The following is an 18,553-nucleotide window of genomic DNA, read 5'->3' on the forward strand; positions in this document are numbered from 1 at the left end:
ATCTTGTAGGTGTCCCTCTCACATTCCCTTTCCTTCTCCCTGTTCCTTCATTGTCTCTTTTTCTTCTCAGCATTTTTCTAGCCCTCACTTGTGATACCTGTTTATTTTCCTCTCCCACTCTCCTCTCCTCCCTCCCACAGATCATCCCCCTTGGCTGCTCCATTCTTTCCCCTGATTTTATCCCTTCTCCTCCTGCTGCCCCAATGAGATCTAAGGACACAGATCTGTACAAAACGCTCCCTGCTGCTGCAGAGCTTCCAGCTTCTCCCAAAACCCTGATTGATTAATTCTGTACCACCCTCACCTCTGCCTGTCCCCAACCCGATTGTTCATTCTACCTCCTGCCCAGCCCCCACATCTGCCTCTCAGGGCCCTCTGGCAGCTCCAAGGGGCTCTTCTTCCTCCCCCTCCCATCCCTGAGGCTGCAGGGAGGGCAGGGAGGAGATTCTAGGGGTCATAGAGATGAGGAGCCAGAGGGTTGGGTAGCCAGAAGTCCTCTACGGTCATAAAGACTAGGGCATGCGAGGATAGAAAGGCTGATTTTGGGGCCCCCAGTGGGATATTCCACCCGCTGTCTCAGGGACATAAGCTGAGCCTTGATCCCCCCACCCCCAACCAGAACCAGGGTCGGATTCTCTCCCGAGGGATGGAGCCTGGTGGGAAAGTGAAGATCGGGGCCCCATCACCAGCATCACTAAATGTCACCTGCCACCGGTCACAGTCCAGACAAACCCGGATCCTGCTGGGGACCTGGCTCAGGGGCAGAGGGGCCTCAGGGGAGGTGAGAGCCCGGAACTGCCCCCCGCACTGCCCCACAGCCCAGATCCCCTGCTCAGGGCTAAGGCTGATCCATCCCTTCCTCCTCACAGACTCTCTGGCCACCCCCACAGCCCAGAGTTCCCCATCCCCCACCTCCACCTCCCAGCAATGTGTCTCCGCGGTGAATCCCTCACAGCCCAGCACACAGGCCCGAGAATCAAATCTCTCAGGGTTGTCGGGCAGATTCTGCCATGTGTCTCCCCATCTCACACTTTTCCCATCCTCAGACAGGACGAGTTGGGACTGAGCCGTGTCTGGATCCAGCGTCACATTCACTAGGAAGAGAGAGAATCAGAGCGTTAGGGGCAGAGCTCAGCCCTGGGGGAGGCTGGGACCATTTCTCACACTCCCCAGCAGCCCTATTCTGGCTGGGACAGGCCTGGATCCCAGGGAGCTGCCTCTGACCTGGGCTCCTAAGACTGAGCAGGGATGTCACTGCACTTCCTCAGTCTTTTTCTCTTCAGCTGCCAGCTCCCTCTGCTGGGGCTGCTCCATTCCCAGCGGCAGAGACACAGCCAGGAAGGTGTCAGAAGTTTTTATTGAGGAGGGAACAGAGGAGGCAAGAACCAGCTTTAAACCCCAGAGGGAAGCTCCCTCCCCAATGCAGAGACGGGTCCGTGATGGAGTGAAAGGATCTTTCCCCTCCTGCGCCCACCTCTCCCCAGGGAGGGGACAAGAGACTCTGGCAGCCCCAGCAGATGGTACAACTCAGTGAACATTGGCAGAGCCTCCCCGCACCCCACCTTCAATCTCACTGTGGCCCAGCTCCCCCTGTGCTGGACTTTGCTGTGGGGCCTCCCCACTGCACCCGGCCTGCTCTGAAATGTCACAGCTCGGACAGCAACAGGCCACACGGTACCAGGACTGAACCTGCCCAGAATGTCGCTGCTCAGCAGCAATCACAGCACAAAGGTCCAGTAGCCTGGGGGAGGGAGGGGTCAGCACCACTGAAGGGGGTTCATGGTGGAACGAGGCAGAAGCTATGCGTGTGGGGGGAGCAGGGGCAAACTAGGGTTTTGTGAGGCCCTGGGCCAGAGCAAGTGGGGGCTTCTCCCGACCTCTTCTCCCTGAAGTCCGCCATCCCCCCCTGCGCTTCTTCCAGGGAAATGGGGTCAGGGCACAGGGGCTTGCCACACTCCGCCCACCTGGCGCTCCAGCCGGATAGCAGGGCAAGCCCCTGTACCCCCAACTTCACTCCCCGGCTGAAGTGCCAGGTGGGTGGAGTGGGGCAAGCCCTTGAGCTCTGACCCTGCTCCTTGGCAGGACTGCTGGGCAGGCAGAACAGGTTGGGGCCCAGAGGCGTCCATTTTTCTGGGGCCGCCCAATTGGCTGGGGCCCCTGGGCACAGGCCCTGTTAGCCCAGTGGCTAATCCGCCACTAGGAGGATGTGTGGAACAGGTGGCAGGTGGAAATAAGGAGAGGGTCATGCCAGTGATGTGGAGACTGAAGTGACGTCCTGTTTACCAGAGACAGGAGCATACCTGGGTCACGATGGATGGAGAGAAGAGAAAAGAGACAAGCTCACAGCTCTGATCACAGGAGCTTCCTACATCTTTATAATGGATCCAAGGGAACCCTTCTCTGTGATCAAGGCTTGAGGCTGGAGCAAGGGTCTCACACAGACACAGTCCCTGCTCACCCCGTCAGTGTGGGGTCACTGCAGAGCTCCTGGCTTTCTTCAATGGGAAAAAGATGAAGGAAGAAACAGGGAGACACTGGAGATCAGCCATCAGCACAGGAAGATTAAACAAACTCCCCCTGGAGAAGTGGCTGTGGACTGGATCTGTACAATGAGTAGGAGCTGCGGTCACAGATCTCTGCAGGGTGCAGCGCACATGCTGGCAGTGGAGGGGAAGGAAGAGTAGATGCGATATGATGTCGATTCAGTATGGTGTGGTAGGACATAGGCACAAACCCTGCCTCATGATGCGCAGTGAAATGCAGGGTGCTGGGGAGGTCTGCCCTGAACGATCACATCAACCCCCACATTCAAGGAAAAAAGGGGCACATTGCCTCATGGGAACAGATATTTGGACATTGATAAAATATGATCTTAAATTACCTTCTTCTGTAGGTGCCACAGATCTTCTCCACCCTAAAACCAGCCACATAATTAGAGATGAGAGCGGATCTGAACACGTATTGCATGATTCAATATTGTACAAACTAATGACTGATGGAAAAAGAAAGTTCTTCCAGACATATACTAAAATGTAAAGCATCAGAACCTCCATTAGGTCGCATGAGTGTCTCTCTCCCAGGGTGGATCTTCACTGCAGAGTTAGCCCAGGATCTTACTTGTCTGCTTCCCCAAACTGTTACTTGTGCAAGCCCAAAAACTCTGACTCAAGTTTGGTGGTGTTTTACACCCAGGCTAGCTGGCAAGACTTTGGGTACAGGCTATTGCCCAGGGTCCACTTTAATTCAGGTTGGTTACGTCCCACACTTTGCAGTGTGGAGGGAGGTTAATCATCTCAGGGGCTGATAGTTCACCAGAGCCTTCTGACAATTCCTCCCGGGCCATATTTTTTTGGCCACTACCCACTTTACTACTGTATTGCTTACCAATTTGTCAGATTAGCTTTTGGTGTGAAATTCATCCAGTTTAGTCTTTCCCCATATTTTATAAAGTTACATGAAAAAGCAACCACCCACATCCCCCAAAGGAATGACAGTAAAAAAGCAAACAAACAAAAAAGGGTTTCCAATGGCAACAACTTTAAAAATTAAATTTAAAAGCAAACATCTCCACCACAATTAAACAAACTGCCACACAAAGATCAAATTTTGTTACAAAAACTTTCTTGTCAGAGCAAGGACAATGATACTTACTTATTTCTTTATCTCGTATGGCTAAAAATTAAACAGAAATAAATACATATTTTTGTTCGGCATTTCCCTTTTCTTATTTTTTAGCTTTCTTTATCACCAATATGACAGTGAAGGCTGAAAGACATCAAACTCATCCTCAAAATGTCAGACTAGAGGGCCCAGTGGTCCCTTCTGGTCTTAAACTCTGTGACTCTATGTGACTCTATTATCAGTTTTTCAAAATAGCTTTTGGTGTGAAATCTCTCCAATTTACCATTACCCCATATTTTACAGAATTACAGTAACCCTTCCCAGAATAATAATAAAAAGAAAGGAGAGAAACCAAAAGATGTCATATTGCAAGAAAAGCGTAAACGTTAAATTTAAAATTGAACAACTCTACAACAATGAAACAAGCTCCCACCTGAGGATCCAATTTGATACCAAAAATAAATAAATGCTTGTCTGAGGAAGGACAATGACACTTACCAATTTCTTTTTTCTCGTTTGTCTAAAAATTAAACAGAAATACACATATTGTTTGTTAGAAGTGTCCCTTTACTTATATTTTATTTCTCTTTATCATCAATACTAATGTTAAGGCTGAGAGATTGTTTCTATTCAACCTCCTCTTCAGGACAGTAAGGTGAGAGGATCCAGTGGCCCTTTCTGGTTTTAAACTCTGTGACTCTATAATTAATTCCTTCTCAGTTTTTCACTGGTGTGAAATTTATCCACTTTAGTCTTTCCCCAGATAGTATAGAGTTACATTCCAAAACAACCCACCATCCTCCCCCAAAAGAAGAAGAAGAAGAAGAAAATAATAATAATTAATAATAAATCATTCATAATAAAGCAACAAGCAAACAAACAAAAGGTTTCATATTGCAAGAACTTTAAAAGTTACATTTAAAAACGTTCTTGTCAGAGCAAGGACAATGATACTTACTTATTTCTTTATCTCGTAGGTCTAAAAATTAAACAGAAATAAATACATATTTTTGTTCAGCATTTCCCTTTTCTTATTTTTCAGTTTTCTTTATCACCAATATGACTGTGAAGGCTGAAAGACATCAAACTCATCCTCAAAATGTCAGACTAGAGGACCGACCCAGTGGTCCCTTCTGGTCCTAAACTCTGTTACTCTATGACTCTACTGATCATCAATTTCTCATATTAACTTTTTGCAAGAAATTTATCCAGTTTAGTCTTTCCCTACATTTTGTTACGTTACAATACCCCCCACAAAAGAATAATAATAAAAAGCAAGTAAGCAAACAAAAAAAAAGTTTAATATTGCAACAAAATTGTAAAAGTTAAATTTAAAAGCACACAACCCCACCACAATTAAACCAGCTCCCACATGAGGATCCAATTTGGTATGAAAATTTTCTTGTCAGAGAAAGGATAATGACACTTACCAATTTCTGTATCTCTTTTGCCTGAAAATCAAACCGACAGACACATATTGTTTGTTAGGACTTCCCCTTTTCTTATGTTTTATTTCGCTTTCTCATCAATATGAAAATTAAGGCTGAGAGATATTTTTTTCTATTCAATCTCCGCTGGAGGAGGTCAGATTAGAGGATCCAGTCATTTCTTCTGTTCTTAAACTGTGTGACTCTATGATTCTATGGCTTATCAATTTTTCATATTAGCTTTTGCTGTGAAATTCATTCAGTTTAGTCTTTCCCCACATTGATTAAAGTTACATTACAAAACAAACCCCTGTCTGCCCCCAAAATAATTCTAGTAATAATAAAAAGCAAGCAAACAAACATAAAAGATTTCATATTGCAACAATTTTGAAAGTTCCATTTGAAAACAAACTTCCACATGAGGATCCAAACTGGTACAAAAAGTTTCTTGTCAGAGGAAGGAGAATGACACTTACTTATTTCTTTATCTCGTAGGTCTAAAAATTAAAGAGAAATAATATATACATTTGTTAGGCGTTTCCCTTTTCTTAGGTTTTATTTCTCTTCTTCAGGACGTCAGACAAGAGAGGGACAAGTGGTTCCTTCTGGTCTTAAACTCTGTGACTCTATTGTTTATCAGTTTTTCAAATTAAATTTTGGTGTGAAATCTCTCCAATTTAGTGTCTCCTTCCCACATTTTATCATGTTACTGTAACCTCCCTCCACCAAAAAATAATAATAAATAAAAAAACAAACACGCAGACAAACAAAAACAGGTTACATGTTGCAACTGAATTGTAAATGTTCAATTGAAAATCAAACAACTCCACAACAATTAAACAAACTCCCACATGAGGATCCAATTTCATACAAAAAATTTCTTGTCAGAGGAAGGATAATGACACTTACCAATTTCTATATTTCGTTTGCCTAAAAATGAAGCAGAAATACACAAATTGTTTGTTAGGTGTTTCCCTTTTCTTATGTTTTATTTCTCATTATCATCAATGTGATAAATAAGGCTTAGAAATTTTTTCTATTCCGCTGCCTCTTAAGGAGGTCAGACTAGATGATCTGGTCGTCCCTTCTGCTCATAAACTCTGTGATTCTGTTAGAATCATAGAATCCTAGGACTGGAAGTCTAATCCCCTGCACTTGTGGCAGGACTAAATATTATCTAGACCATCCCCGACAGGTGTTTGTCTAACCTGCTCTTAAAAGTCTCCAAACATGGAGATTCCACATCCTCCTTTATTCCATTTATTACTTACTCTGCCAGTTAGGAAGTTTTTCCTAATGTCTAACCTAAATCTTCCTCATGGCAATTTAAGCCCCTGCTTCTTGTCCTATCCTCAGAGGTTAATGACAACAATTTACTTCCCTCCTCCTTGTAACAACCTTTGATGTACTTGAAAACTGTTATCCCGTCCCCCCTCAGCCTTCTCTTCTCCAAACTAAACAAACCCAATTACTCTATTGCTTACCAGTTAATCAAATTAGCTTTTTGCGTGAAACTTATCCAGGTTAGTCATTTCCCCCATTTTATAAATTCATATTACCTCCCCCCATGAGAATAATCATAAAAAACAAGTAAGCAACCAAAAAAAACCAGGTTTAATAATGCAAAAATAAATAAAAAGGGTAAATGTAAAAGCAAACAACTCCACAACAATTAAACAATCTGCCGACGATGGAGTACAGCAGTTTAGAACCATGCCCTTGGGACAACACGGGGCCCCTGCCACTTTCCAGCAGCCAATGGACAGAGTGCTGCGGCTGCAGGGATCCGACACGGCCACCTACACGGACGATATCATCATCTGCAGGGAGAGCTGGGCGGAGCGTATGGAGCATGTCCCTGAGGTATCTGGGGCTCTCAAAGAGGCGGGTTTGACGGCTAACCCAACCAAGTGTCAGCTGGCCACCCAAGAAGTCACTTACCTAGGGTAGGATGTCAGGGGAGTGGGGGGCGGGGTGGGGGAGGGGGAGATACGACCTTTGGTACAAAATTCTTAGTGGGCTGCCCCCTCCCTTTCACAAAGTAGCAAGTCCAGTGGTTTATGGGATTAGCAGGATACTATTGACGGTTCATCCCAAACTTTGCTACCATGGCTGCCCAGTTGACAGACCAGGTTAAGGACACTGCACCCATGTCAGGCATTGGGAGAAGAAGAACACCCTGTTCTCTATCCCAGCAGGAAGCTATTTCCACAGGAGGTAGCCTAATCAGTCATCAAGAAGGAGGCCCTGGAGGTGAAATGAGCCATTGATGCCCTTACTTGTAGGGTTAGCCCTTCCACCTAGTAACTGACTGTGCACCAATCCACTGGCTGCACTCAATGACAGGCCATAATCCAGGCATTATTCAGTGGCTTCACTCAATGCAGCCATACAGCTTTCGGGTGGTAAAAGCGTGGACTTCTTTTTCACAGGATGGTGGGGACATGAACTGGCCCCAGGACACCCCAGCCCAGGGTCTGAGAGGGAGGGTGGGCGAGGGAGTATACAAACCCCACATTGCGTCTCACGTGGTGAAAGGACAGTACTGGGCCCAGGTAGCCCCGCACATCCAGCCCTGCAGAGCATGCTTCAATTGGAGAGAGGGCTGGAAAGGGAGCAACCCAGCTCAGACGGGAGAGGCTGGGGAGGAGGACAGACCTGCCCTGAAGGCTCCTGACAAAGGACTGACCGTATACTTAGCCCCATCAGGGCTGATGGTTTCATTGCCTTTTCTTTTTCTTTTCACCTTATCTTGGATTGGAACCGGGGGGAGACCAGCAGTTGGTTGGAAGTGACCCAGGGAGGGTAACTCGGAAGACAACTTTGGGGACCAGACACTGTTGACCCTCCTAAGGCCCTGGCTCAGAGCTCAGAAGAGTGGGTGGGCCCAGGCTCCCCTTCCACTGCCCACCTCCCTGCCCTTCTGATTCAAGAGGGCCAGGACTGCAAGATCTGCCCACTGGGAGGGGGCACTAAGTGTGCTAACCACTAGGTCACATAACCCACCGATGACCCTATCACGCTCCTATAGGAGGATCCAATTGTGTACAAAAAATTTCTTCTCAGAAGGAAGAAAATGACACTTACCAATTTCTAGATCTCGTTTCACTAAAACATAAACAGAAATATGTTACAAATTTTTTTATGAGCTTTTCTTGCCTTATGTGTTATTTCTCATTATCATCAATACAAAGTTAAGGCTGGGTGATTATTTTTACTCAGCTTCCTTGTTTCTATTGCTTCCCCATCAAAAGGGAAAGTTTATCTAATTTAGACTTACCCCAAATTTTATTAAACTTGTTTAACACACCCTGTCCTGGGGCACAGCCCCATCCTAGTCAGGAAAAGACGAAAACTCCTCTGGGCTCAAGTGGCCTCATTCCTGCAGGGCCTGCTCCACTTGGAGGAAATGATTTCAAAAGAGAGAGGTTGTCACAGGAAGGGGGCCGCAACCAGCAAAAAGGCTGCTGGAACTCAGAGGAGCTGATTTCTGCAACAGAACCACTGTGAGGAAGAGAACGTGTGACCCTCTGCCACTCACAAGGGCCCTTCAGACCAGGTACAAACAGGGATGTGTGCAGAAATTTAAATTTGACCCCTTTTGGAGGGGCACATTCTGTACCCATCCCTGGAGCTCGCTCCCCTCACTGATCTGGCCAGGGAAGGACTTTGCTCTTTCCCCTATGCCCACCTTGGCAGAGCACTCTTCCCTCCCACACAGGAGCTTGCTCTTTCCCCCACACCAGCAGGAGTTCGCTTTACCCTGCCTCCGCCCTGGCCCTGGCAGCAGGTCACTCTTCCCTGCCTCTGCAGCCCTGGGGTTGTAGAAGCTCTGTGCCCTCGATGATTATTTGGGGCCCCGTGCCTCTGCTTGACCCCCCTCCCCCCCATGCATGACCCTGGGTACAAGCTGACTTCAGCAGGAGCGGCTGAAGATAAATCCTGTCATGGAGTTCAGCTGTTCTTAAACTTCTGTCATGAATTCACTTGATCGATGCTACACTCCCTGGTGACTGGACTTGCCATTATTTTCTCAGATGCTCCATCGATATGTGGTCTAAGGCCCAGACAACTAAGCAGCACCCAGACTTATGTCTTCTAGCCTGCCCTGAGAGCAAACAGTCCTTTTACCCCAATGGATAGTAATGTCACATTAGAGGAAACTGAGGCACAAAAAGTTCATTAAAGTAATGCAGAAAATTCCCATTTCAGCACACCTTCATTGACAAGCCAGATCTCTATAGATTCTTCTCAAAGACTCTGAGACTGAGGCTGGTTTGCATTGAAAACTTACACTCCTCGTACACGTAGCTATGCTGACCTAACCCCCTAATTCAAAGGACTTTTAAGGGGAAAGGGTCTTTGGAAACATCCAAACAGGCCCTGAAATGGTCCAACCTGTTACACATACTAACCCTCCCCCACCCAGCAAACACACAGAAATAAAAATAAATCCGAGAGACCAACAAGCGTATATGCAATTGTGTAACTTGGTCAAAGTCTGTATTTGTGGAAAAAAGGGAAATTGAAACTTACCAACTTCTTCAGTAAGTTTCGCTGAAAAGTACAGAAATAAATGTAAATTAATATCATCTCCTTGCTTCATTAAAAGTGTTTGAAGACGACTTCCTATAGGTACACAATTCATTAGGAAGGAAGTCTGATTGATTTGGAAATCAGGCAGATATTCTTTATGGATGAAGTTCAGCAGGTTAAGGACAGCTGTGCCTGAGTTATGTGACAGTGGGTATGATTTTTTAATTTTCTAACTGAGGAAGAAATGTGTTTCTTTACTGATTTACCACAAGGGCATTTCTAAAGGGCCTCTCACTGTAATGTCTGGGTGCACTACACTTTATTAGCAGAAAAGAGATTTGAAGGACAAATATGAGAGGCTAGGCTTTGCAGAACCTTCTCTCAAGTGGGACCAGAGACAGACAGTGGTAATCTCCTGAGAACTAGCAGCAGAGGGAGATGAAGGACCAAGCAGAACACAGATGTATCTGCTATGATCCGATTCTCTGACTCAGTTCTATTGCCCAAGACTCTCCTCTCTCCTATTCTACTCCCCACCCCCTACACACACAGTCCTCTTCCGCTCTCCCCCCCACAGCCCTCCCCACTACCCTCTATCAATAAATTCACATGCATTCTTCTTCTTTATACAGGATCTTAAACATAAAAAAGAGGCTTACAAGAAGTGGAAGGTTGGACATATGACCAGGGAAGAGTATAAAAATATTGCTCGGGCATGTAGGAATGATATCAGGAGGGCCAAATCGCACCTAGAGCTGCAGCTAGCCAGAGATGTCAAGAGTAACAAGAAGGGTTTCTTCAGGTATGTTGGCAACAAGAAGAAAGCCAAGGAAAGTGTGGGCCCCTTACTGAATGAGGGAGGCAACCTAGTGACAGAGGATGTGGAAAAAGCTAATGTACTCAATGCTTTTTTTGCCTCTGTTTTCACTAACAAGGTCAGCTCCCAGACTGCTGCGCTGGGCATCGCAAAATGGGGAAGAGATGGCCAGCCCTCTGTGGAGATAGAGGTGGTTAGGGACTATTTAGAAAAGCTGGACGTGCACAAGTCCATGGGGCCGGACGAGTTGCATCCGAGAGTGCTGAAGGAACTGGCGGCTGTGATTGCAGAGCCATTGGCCATTATCTTTGAAAACTCGTGGCGAACGGGGGAAGTCCCGGATGACTGGAAAAAGGCTAATGTAGTGCCCATCTTTAAAAAAGAGAAGAAGGAGGATCCTGGGAACTACAGGCCAGTCAGCCTCACCTCAGTCCCTGGAAAAATCATGGAGCAGGTCCTCAAAGAATCAATCCTGAAGCACTTGCATGAGAGGAAAGTGATCAGGAACAGCCAGCATGGATTCACCAAGGGAAGGTCATGCCTGACTAATCTAATCGCCTTTTATGATGAGATTACTGGTTCTGTGGATGAAGGGAAAGCAGTGGATGTATTGTTTCTTGACTTTAGCAAAGCTTTTGACACGGTCTCCCACAGTATTCTTGTCAGCAAGTTAAGGAAGTATGGGCTGGATGAATGCACTATAAGGTGGGTAGAAAGCTGGCTAGATTGTCGGGCTCAACGGGTAGTTATCAATGGCTCCATGTCTAGTTGGCAGCCGGTATCAAGTGGAGTGCCCCAAGGGTCGGTCCTGGGGCCGGTTTTGTTCAATATCTTCATAAATGATCTGGAGGATGGTGTGGATTGCACTCTCAGCAAATTTGCGGATGATACTAAACTGGGAGGAGTGGTAGATACACTGGAGGGGAGGGATAGGATACAGAAGGACCTAGACAAATTGGAGGATTGGGCCAAAAGAAATCTGATGAGGTTCAATAAGGATAAGTGCAGGGTCCTGCACTTAGGACGGAAGAACCCAATGCACAGCTACAGACTAGGGACCGAATGGCTAGGCAGCAGTTCTGCGGAAAAGGACCTAGGGGTGACAGTGGACGAGAAGCTGGATATGAGTCAGCAGTGTGCCCTTGTTGCCAAGAAGGCCAATGGCATTTTGGGATGTATAAGTAGGGGCATAGCGAGCAGATCGAGGGACGTGATCGTTCCCCTCTATTCGACATTGGTGAGGCCTCATCTGGAGTACTGTGTCCAGTTTTGGGCCCCACACTTCAAGAAGGATGTGGATAAATTGGAGAGAGTCCAGCGAAGGGCAACAAAAATGATTAGGGGTCTGGAACACATGAGTTATGAGGAGAGGCTGAGGGAGCGGGGATTGTTTAGCCTGCAGAAGAGAAGAATGAGGGGGGATTTGATAGCTGCTTTCAACTACCTGAAAGGGGGTTCCAAAGAGGATAGCTCTAGACTGTTCTCAATGGTAGCAGATGACAGAACGAGGAGTAATGGTCTCAAGCTGCAGTGGGGGAGGTTTAGATTGGATATTAGGAAAAACTTTTTCACTGAGAGGGTGGTGAAACACTGGAATGCGTTACCTAGGGAGGTGGTAGAATCTCCTTCCTTAGAGGTTTTTAAGGTCAGGCTTGACAAAGCCCTGGCTGGGATGATTTAACTGGGAATTGGTCCTGCTTCGAGCAGGGGGTTGGACTAGATGACCTTCTGGGGTCCCTTCCAACCCTTATATTCTATGATTCTATGACAAGGTCAGCAGATCACACCTTCTTTTAATATTAAATTCCTAAATTGCTCTAATTTATTTATTAGAACAAAATCTTTATTTACAGTATTTTTCTTCCTCTGATATTTACCTTTCATTTTAAAGAGATAAACAGTGAGGCCAATGAAAGCAAACAAAACCACCAGGATCACACTCAAAGTCATCATCAAGGGATTCACCCTCAGGAAAAAGAGATCTGAAAAACAAAACACCAGAACTTGTCTTAATTTGGCTGATTACAGTCAGATGTTTTTATTTCATACAAATACATAAATGGTGCCCAGAAGGATTTGTGCAAGACAAGAGTGAAAGAATGGCCATGTGTACACTACACAAAAATGTGTAGATCGCTGGGTTTGCTCTGGCCCCTGCCTAAGGGCCAGAGCATACACACTCCAGGGAGGCCCTGTTCCTGCCTAAGGGCCAGAACCCCTTGACTATTTGGGGTTCAGCCCCATTACACCGGTTGGGATGCTAACATCGGTTTGCTAATTTCCCCTGAGACTAGGCACCAATCCCAGTGGTATAGTGAGGCGGTGTGGCCTCCCTCCAATCCAGAGCGGGAGGGACGACCACCGCACCACTACACGAGGGTAAAATGAGTCCATTTGTGGATCTTGACCAAAGTGATGTAAGAAGCACAAGTCCAACTGAATGTCATTAGAAACAACATCACATGACGTAGGTGACGTTTCCCACAACAAGCAATGAACAATGAGTTGGTGCAGCAACAAGATCACAAAGAAGCCACATGACAAAACTTACCACATTCAAAAAAATCACTGAGGTGAAGTTAAGGTTGCAGGATCATATTGTGTCAGTGGATTGAGTGAAAATTTCTCCTAAAAAATGCTGGAAGATTTTTGTGTGTGTGCATACATGCGTGCAGGCTAGTATCAGGAAAGTCAGACTTCACATTAAATTTACATGAAATCCCAAACTCTGATTTTTTGAAAACTCACAACTAAGGGAATCAAATTACCTAAACTGTGATCCCGTAAATATACCAGTCTCCTATTTTCTGTGTTTGTACGTGTATTCTGAAATATCCACCACAGATGTTTCCGTTCTTTTCTTCCTATGTTTTGTTTGGTTTCTGGTGGTGGTGAGTTCAGTGTGGGGTTTGGATGGTGACTGACCTGCTATATAAATGGCTGATTCCTTGTCTTGATTGAGAACGGTGTTCCTGATGCAACAGGACAAGTTTTGGTTTGAATGTTCTGTTACAATGAGAGCAGTTTCTGTTTCAAACAGGTTGTTATCGCCACGGGATTTTGTTTCAGAGAGTGATGGTAAACGCTGCCCATTGAAATCTTTCCACAGCACCTCAGGCTCTGGGTACCAGCCAGCTGATCAACAAACCACCCGGATCCCTCCATCCTGGTGACCCTCCACAGAGATGAGAGGAGCAGAGCCCAGACCTAAGGGGAAAACACATAAAGGTTTCAATTCCATGAATTAATTTATAAAGCAGAAGGGATGAGGGACAGTTTGTGGATCCCTTACTCACACTAGAAAGCACTTGTTCACGGGGGTAGTCAGGAGAAGGGATAAATGAATACTGGATAAATGAAGGGATAAATGAATACTCAGTCTTGTCTAAGAGTGGTTAATATGTAGCTCCCCATCACCACTGTCACCACGATAGAGTCTCAGCAAATAAGGCTGCATTTGATTTTAACTACACCCCTACATAACAACCAACCCATAAGAAGGCCATAAAAGTCTGGCAGCCCCACCGTAGCCACACACCCTAGAAACGACTGCAGAGCAATTGGAAGGCTTTATGTGTCCAGAAGGCCTTTCCCTCTTAATTAAAGACCCCTTTGGGAGTCAATCAAGACTGGGCAAGAAAGTGCCCTGCCCATCCTGAAAATGTGTTTAATAACACGTTGGGAAAGTTTTCAACATGTTTTCCCAAGTATGAAAGTGGCTGTTTGCTGAAAGTTAGATACACTGTGTTATTGCAAAATATTTCACAAGCAAGGAGTCACAGCTGTTGTGATAGGAAAGAACAAAGCCTGCAGACCACACACAGTTAAAACTGACACAAGTTACTGACCTGCTACCCGCAGTTCCAATACGATTTCTTCATAAAAAGTACCATCTTGAACAAAGCAGTGGTATTGTCCTTCATCAGAGGGTCTGATATTGAGAATCCTCAAGGGAACATTTTCATCTGTGAGTCCGGCTTTCAAAAGCTCTGTCCTTCCCTCATACTCTGGCATCCGCCCTTCATACTGATCCTTCCCATCACGGTACAGGTGCACAAAGGATACAAATTCAGGTCGGAACCATCTCACCTCCATGTTTGCAGCGCTCATCCGGGGGGACAGGTGACAGGGTAACACAGCTTCCTGACCCAGGATGGCAGCGACAGGGTCAGGGGGTCCAATCACTGTGAATTTTGCTGGAAAATGCACCGGGACAGCAATAACAACAACAACGACCTTGGTGAGGCAGAGAACTGGGAATGGACGTGCTCGGCGTATAGTTGAGACAAGCTATTGAAGTAGCCCCTTTTTCTAAGTGCTCTCAAATTGACACGCTTACTGACATTGGCATGAGATTTGCTGGTCCTCACCAGGAACAAGGGGAGGGTTGGTGGGCCATATCTGGTGTTCTTCCACCAAGGTGCTCCTGAGATCTAGGCCTATTGCTCTAGGCAATTGTTGTACTATTGTGGTTCAATACTTCATATGATCAAGAGACCAATTAACCAAACTTTGCCAAATGTATTGCCTAAGGACAAATCAGTACACTGTGAAAAGGAGACATACATATCCTCCTTCTGGAAAGCAATCCTTACCTTGCAGTGTGCTCACCTTACACAGAAAGTGTGCTTCAAAAATACACCACCAAAACCACTTATATTTATACCAGGGGTGTTAGCAAGTGAAAAAGCACTTTATCCATCACCCCATCCAACTCCCCACTTCTTAATCTTGTTCTGTACGTTCCTTATTGCTGTTTGGGACAGAACATTCCAAACCAGGTGGGAGCAGACGTACATCCCAGCCACTGCTAGGACATGCCATTCATGTCTCTTGGCTTTGATAGGCTTCTGATGTTCTATCGTGAACACTAACTTAACTTTAGCAAAGTTTGGTGGGATATTTGATGTGGGTGAACAGAATTGTTAGAAGAGCATAATACATTCCGTTAATTTCCCAGCACCATATGTAAAGAGAGAATTACTGTGCATATAATACCTAATAATAAGGTGGTGTATACTACACCTAACATATATGTATTAGCTAACAGGCCCAATAAAAAAAGTCACATGACATAGAATATCAGGGTTGGAAGGGACCTCAGGAGGTCATCTAGTCCAACCCCCTGCTCAAAGGGGGACCAATCCCCACTTTTTGCCCCAGATCCCTAAATGGCCACCTCATGGATTAAACTCACAACCCTGGGTTTAGCAGCCCAATGCTCAAACCACTGAGCTCCCTCCCCCAAATAGACTCCTAGTGGAATCAAAACTAGCTCTGATATTCCACAGTGGAGAGAGGAGGCGGTGCAATTGTCATGTAGGGCCCTCACCAGGGGCCCCCACCATCAGGTATTAATACCTGTCCCCAGCCTCTCTCAAATATTCTAGTTCTTATTACATTTTTGTGCACATGTGGGCTCTAACTATGGCTCCGATCTCTGGATATCTCAGATCCTCTAAGATAATTTATGTACTTTATGAATTATTCTTGTTATTGTTAAACTCTTCAACAGGTGTCCAGTCAATGCTCTGGGCATCCTTGACAACCTTTTCAAGAGACTCGTGTGAAGAAACAGACCTGAGCCCTATCCCAGGAGCAAATAAAATAACCCCGCAGCAGCAACAGAATGAGAGCAAACAATGGATAATGAAGGTGCTGATCTTGCTGCGTGGTTACATTTACACACTGGGAGTAGTTACATTGACTTTGAGTGGAGCATGTTGTTCAGACACTTCAGGAGCCTAAATAAATTCTCTAAGAAACAGCAGCCACGGGGTGGATTCCTACCTGATCCCATCCTGTGAACAGAACAGGTAAGGAAGCAAATGATAAACCCAGGGAGAAGGGAGCTGGCTCGGGAGCTGTGGCAGGATGAGAGAACCTTCATCTGCACTGTAACTTGATTTAGACAACGGGAAGAAGGAGGAAAGAAAACTCATCTTAGTGAACATAACACTGAGACTAACAGGAAATCATTAAAGTCAAACATTAAAGAGGACACATGAAATAAGAAAGGAATAAATGCATTATTAAGTGAACTTTTTCATATTATGTAGTTAGAACAGCCATTTAAATAAATTGAATATGCGTTTCCTTTATGAGTCTGAATTTGTCCCATCCCTACAAAATCCACATTAAAAATTCAGATCGGTGTAGAAGTTGGTAGTAATTCCGTCAATGGAGAAAAAAGTTTTAAGGAATGAGAAACTGTGTGTTTGTCAGGTTTCAGAGAAGCAGCCGTGTTAGTCTGTATTCGCAAAAAGAAAAGGAGGACTTGTGGCACCTTAGAGACTAACAAATTTATTTGAGCATACGCTTTCATGGGCTACAGCTCACTTCATCGGATGCATGTGTGTTTGTGTGTGAGACAGAAAGATTCTTTGTTTTTGTTTGTTTTTTACCCATTTCTTTTCTTTCAACATAACAGAGGCAAAATGATTCAGTCCCATAAACAGAATTATCAAGTATCCGAGGTAACAGAGAAAGAGGCTGCCCATAAGGTTGGATTTGCAAGCGTTTGTAACTTACTTTTCAAAACAGAAATCTACAATAAGTTAATTCATAGCCAGACTCCCTTTGAATGCATTGAGAGCAGGATCAGGTCCAGTTTTCCTGAATAAAATATAAAGAGGAAAGACAAAAAATTCTTACATCGAATAGCCACAATAGTCTGGTGTTAAATTCCAATGAAAGGGGAGGAAACAAAATAGCTCAGATAAAATTTGGAATATATAGTTCAAAAGCAAAGTTTATATTCAGAGTCAGATACATTTATCTGGGATTACTGGATCATTTTGCAGCTATTTATTCACTCAAAGACTAAATGTCTCCTAGGAGATATCTAAGAGCAGTGGAGAGAGTATTCAAGTGACAGAAGCTCACGTACCTGATGACTCCTGGAAATCAGCTTTGGGACAGTTTTGAGCTCTCCCTGGCATCTCCGGGTTTTCTACAATCCTCATCCATTCTCCTCTGGGTGGTTTACATTTTCAGTGATGATTTCAGGTTTCAGAGTAACAGCCCTGTTAGTCTGTATTCGCAAAAAGAAAAGGAGGACTTGTGGCACCTTAGAGACTAACCAATTTATTTGAGCATGAGCTTTCGTGAGCTACAGCTCACTTCATCGGATGCATACCGTGGAAACTGCAGAAGACATTATATACACAGAGACCATGAAACAATACCTCCTCCCACCCCACTCTCCTGCTGGTAATAGCTTATCTAAAGTGATCACTCTCCTTACAATGTGTATGAGAAAACCTGGATTTGTGCTGGAAATGGCCCACCTTGATTATCATACACATTGTAAGGAGAGTGATCACTTTAGATAAGCTATTACCAGCAGGAGAGAGTTTACCCCTCCCCAGCCCTGCTGCGCCTGCAGTTTACTCCTGGCACCTCCCTCACTCCAGGGACCAACCCTAGCTCCCACCCCGCTGTGCTTTTGCCCCCAGCCCCTGCCTTGCTCCAGTCAGCAGGGACTAATCCTCCCCCCCGTGCCCCACTGTGCTGGTCTTGCCCCTGGTCCCTGCCTCGCTCCAGCTGGGGACCAATCCTCTCCCCCCCCCCACATGCCCCCCTGTGCTCTTGCCCCTGGCCCCTGCCTCCCTCCAGCTGTGGACCAATTCTTCCACCCCCCACATGCCCCCCTGGGCTCTTCATAGAATCATAGAATCATAGAATATAAGGGTTGGAAGGGACCCCAGAAGGTCATCTAGTCCAACCCCCTGCTCGAAGCAGGACCAATTCCCAGTTAAATCATCCCAGCCAGGGCTTTGTCAAGCCTGACCTTAAAAACCTCTAAGGAAGGAGATTCTACCACCTCCCTAGGTAACGCATTCCAGTGTTTCACCACCCTCTCAGTGAAAAAGTTTTTCCTAATATCCAATCTAAACCTCCCCCACTGCAGCTTGAGACCATTACTCCTCGTTCTGTCATCTGCTACCATTGAGAACAGTCTAGAGTCATCCTCTTTGGAACCCCCTTTCAGGTAGTTGAAAACAGCTATCAAATCCCCCCTCATTCTTCTCTTCTGCAGGCTAAACAATCCCAGCTCCCTCAGCCTCTCCTCATAACTCATGTGTTCCAGACCCCTAATCATTTTTGTTGCCCTTCGCTGGACTCTCTCCAATTTATCCACATCCTTCTT

General features: G+C 45.6%; 1 pseudogene; it reads right to left on the bottom strand.

The window, feature by feature from the left end:
• Positions 1-419: 419 nt before the first annotated feature.
• Positions 420-17,490, bottom strand: LOC142068408 (butyrophilin subfamily 2 member A1-like; annotated as a pseudogene).
• Positions 17,491-18,553: the final 1,063 nt, after the last annotated feature.

The sequence above is a fragment of the Caretta caretta genome, chromosome 14 (genome assembly GCF_965140235.1).
Source record: "Caretta caretta isolate rCarCar2 chromosome 14, rCarCar1.hap1, whole genome shotgun sequence".
Classification (NCBI taxonomy): domain Eukaryota; kingdom Metazoa; phylum Chordata; order Testudines; family Cheloniidae; genus Caretta; species Caretta caretta.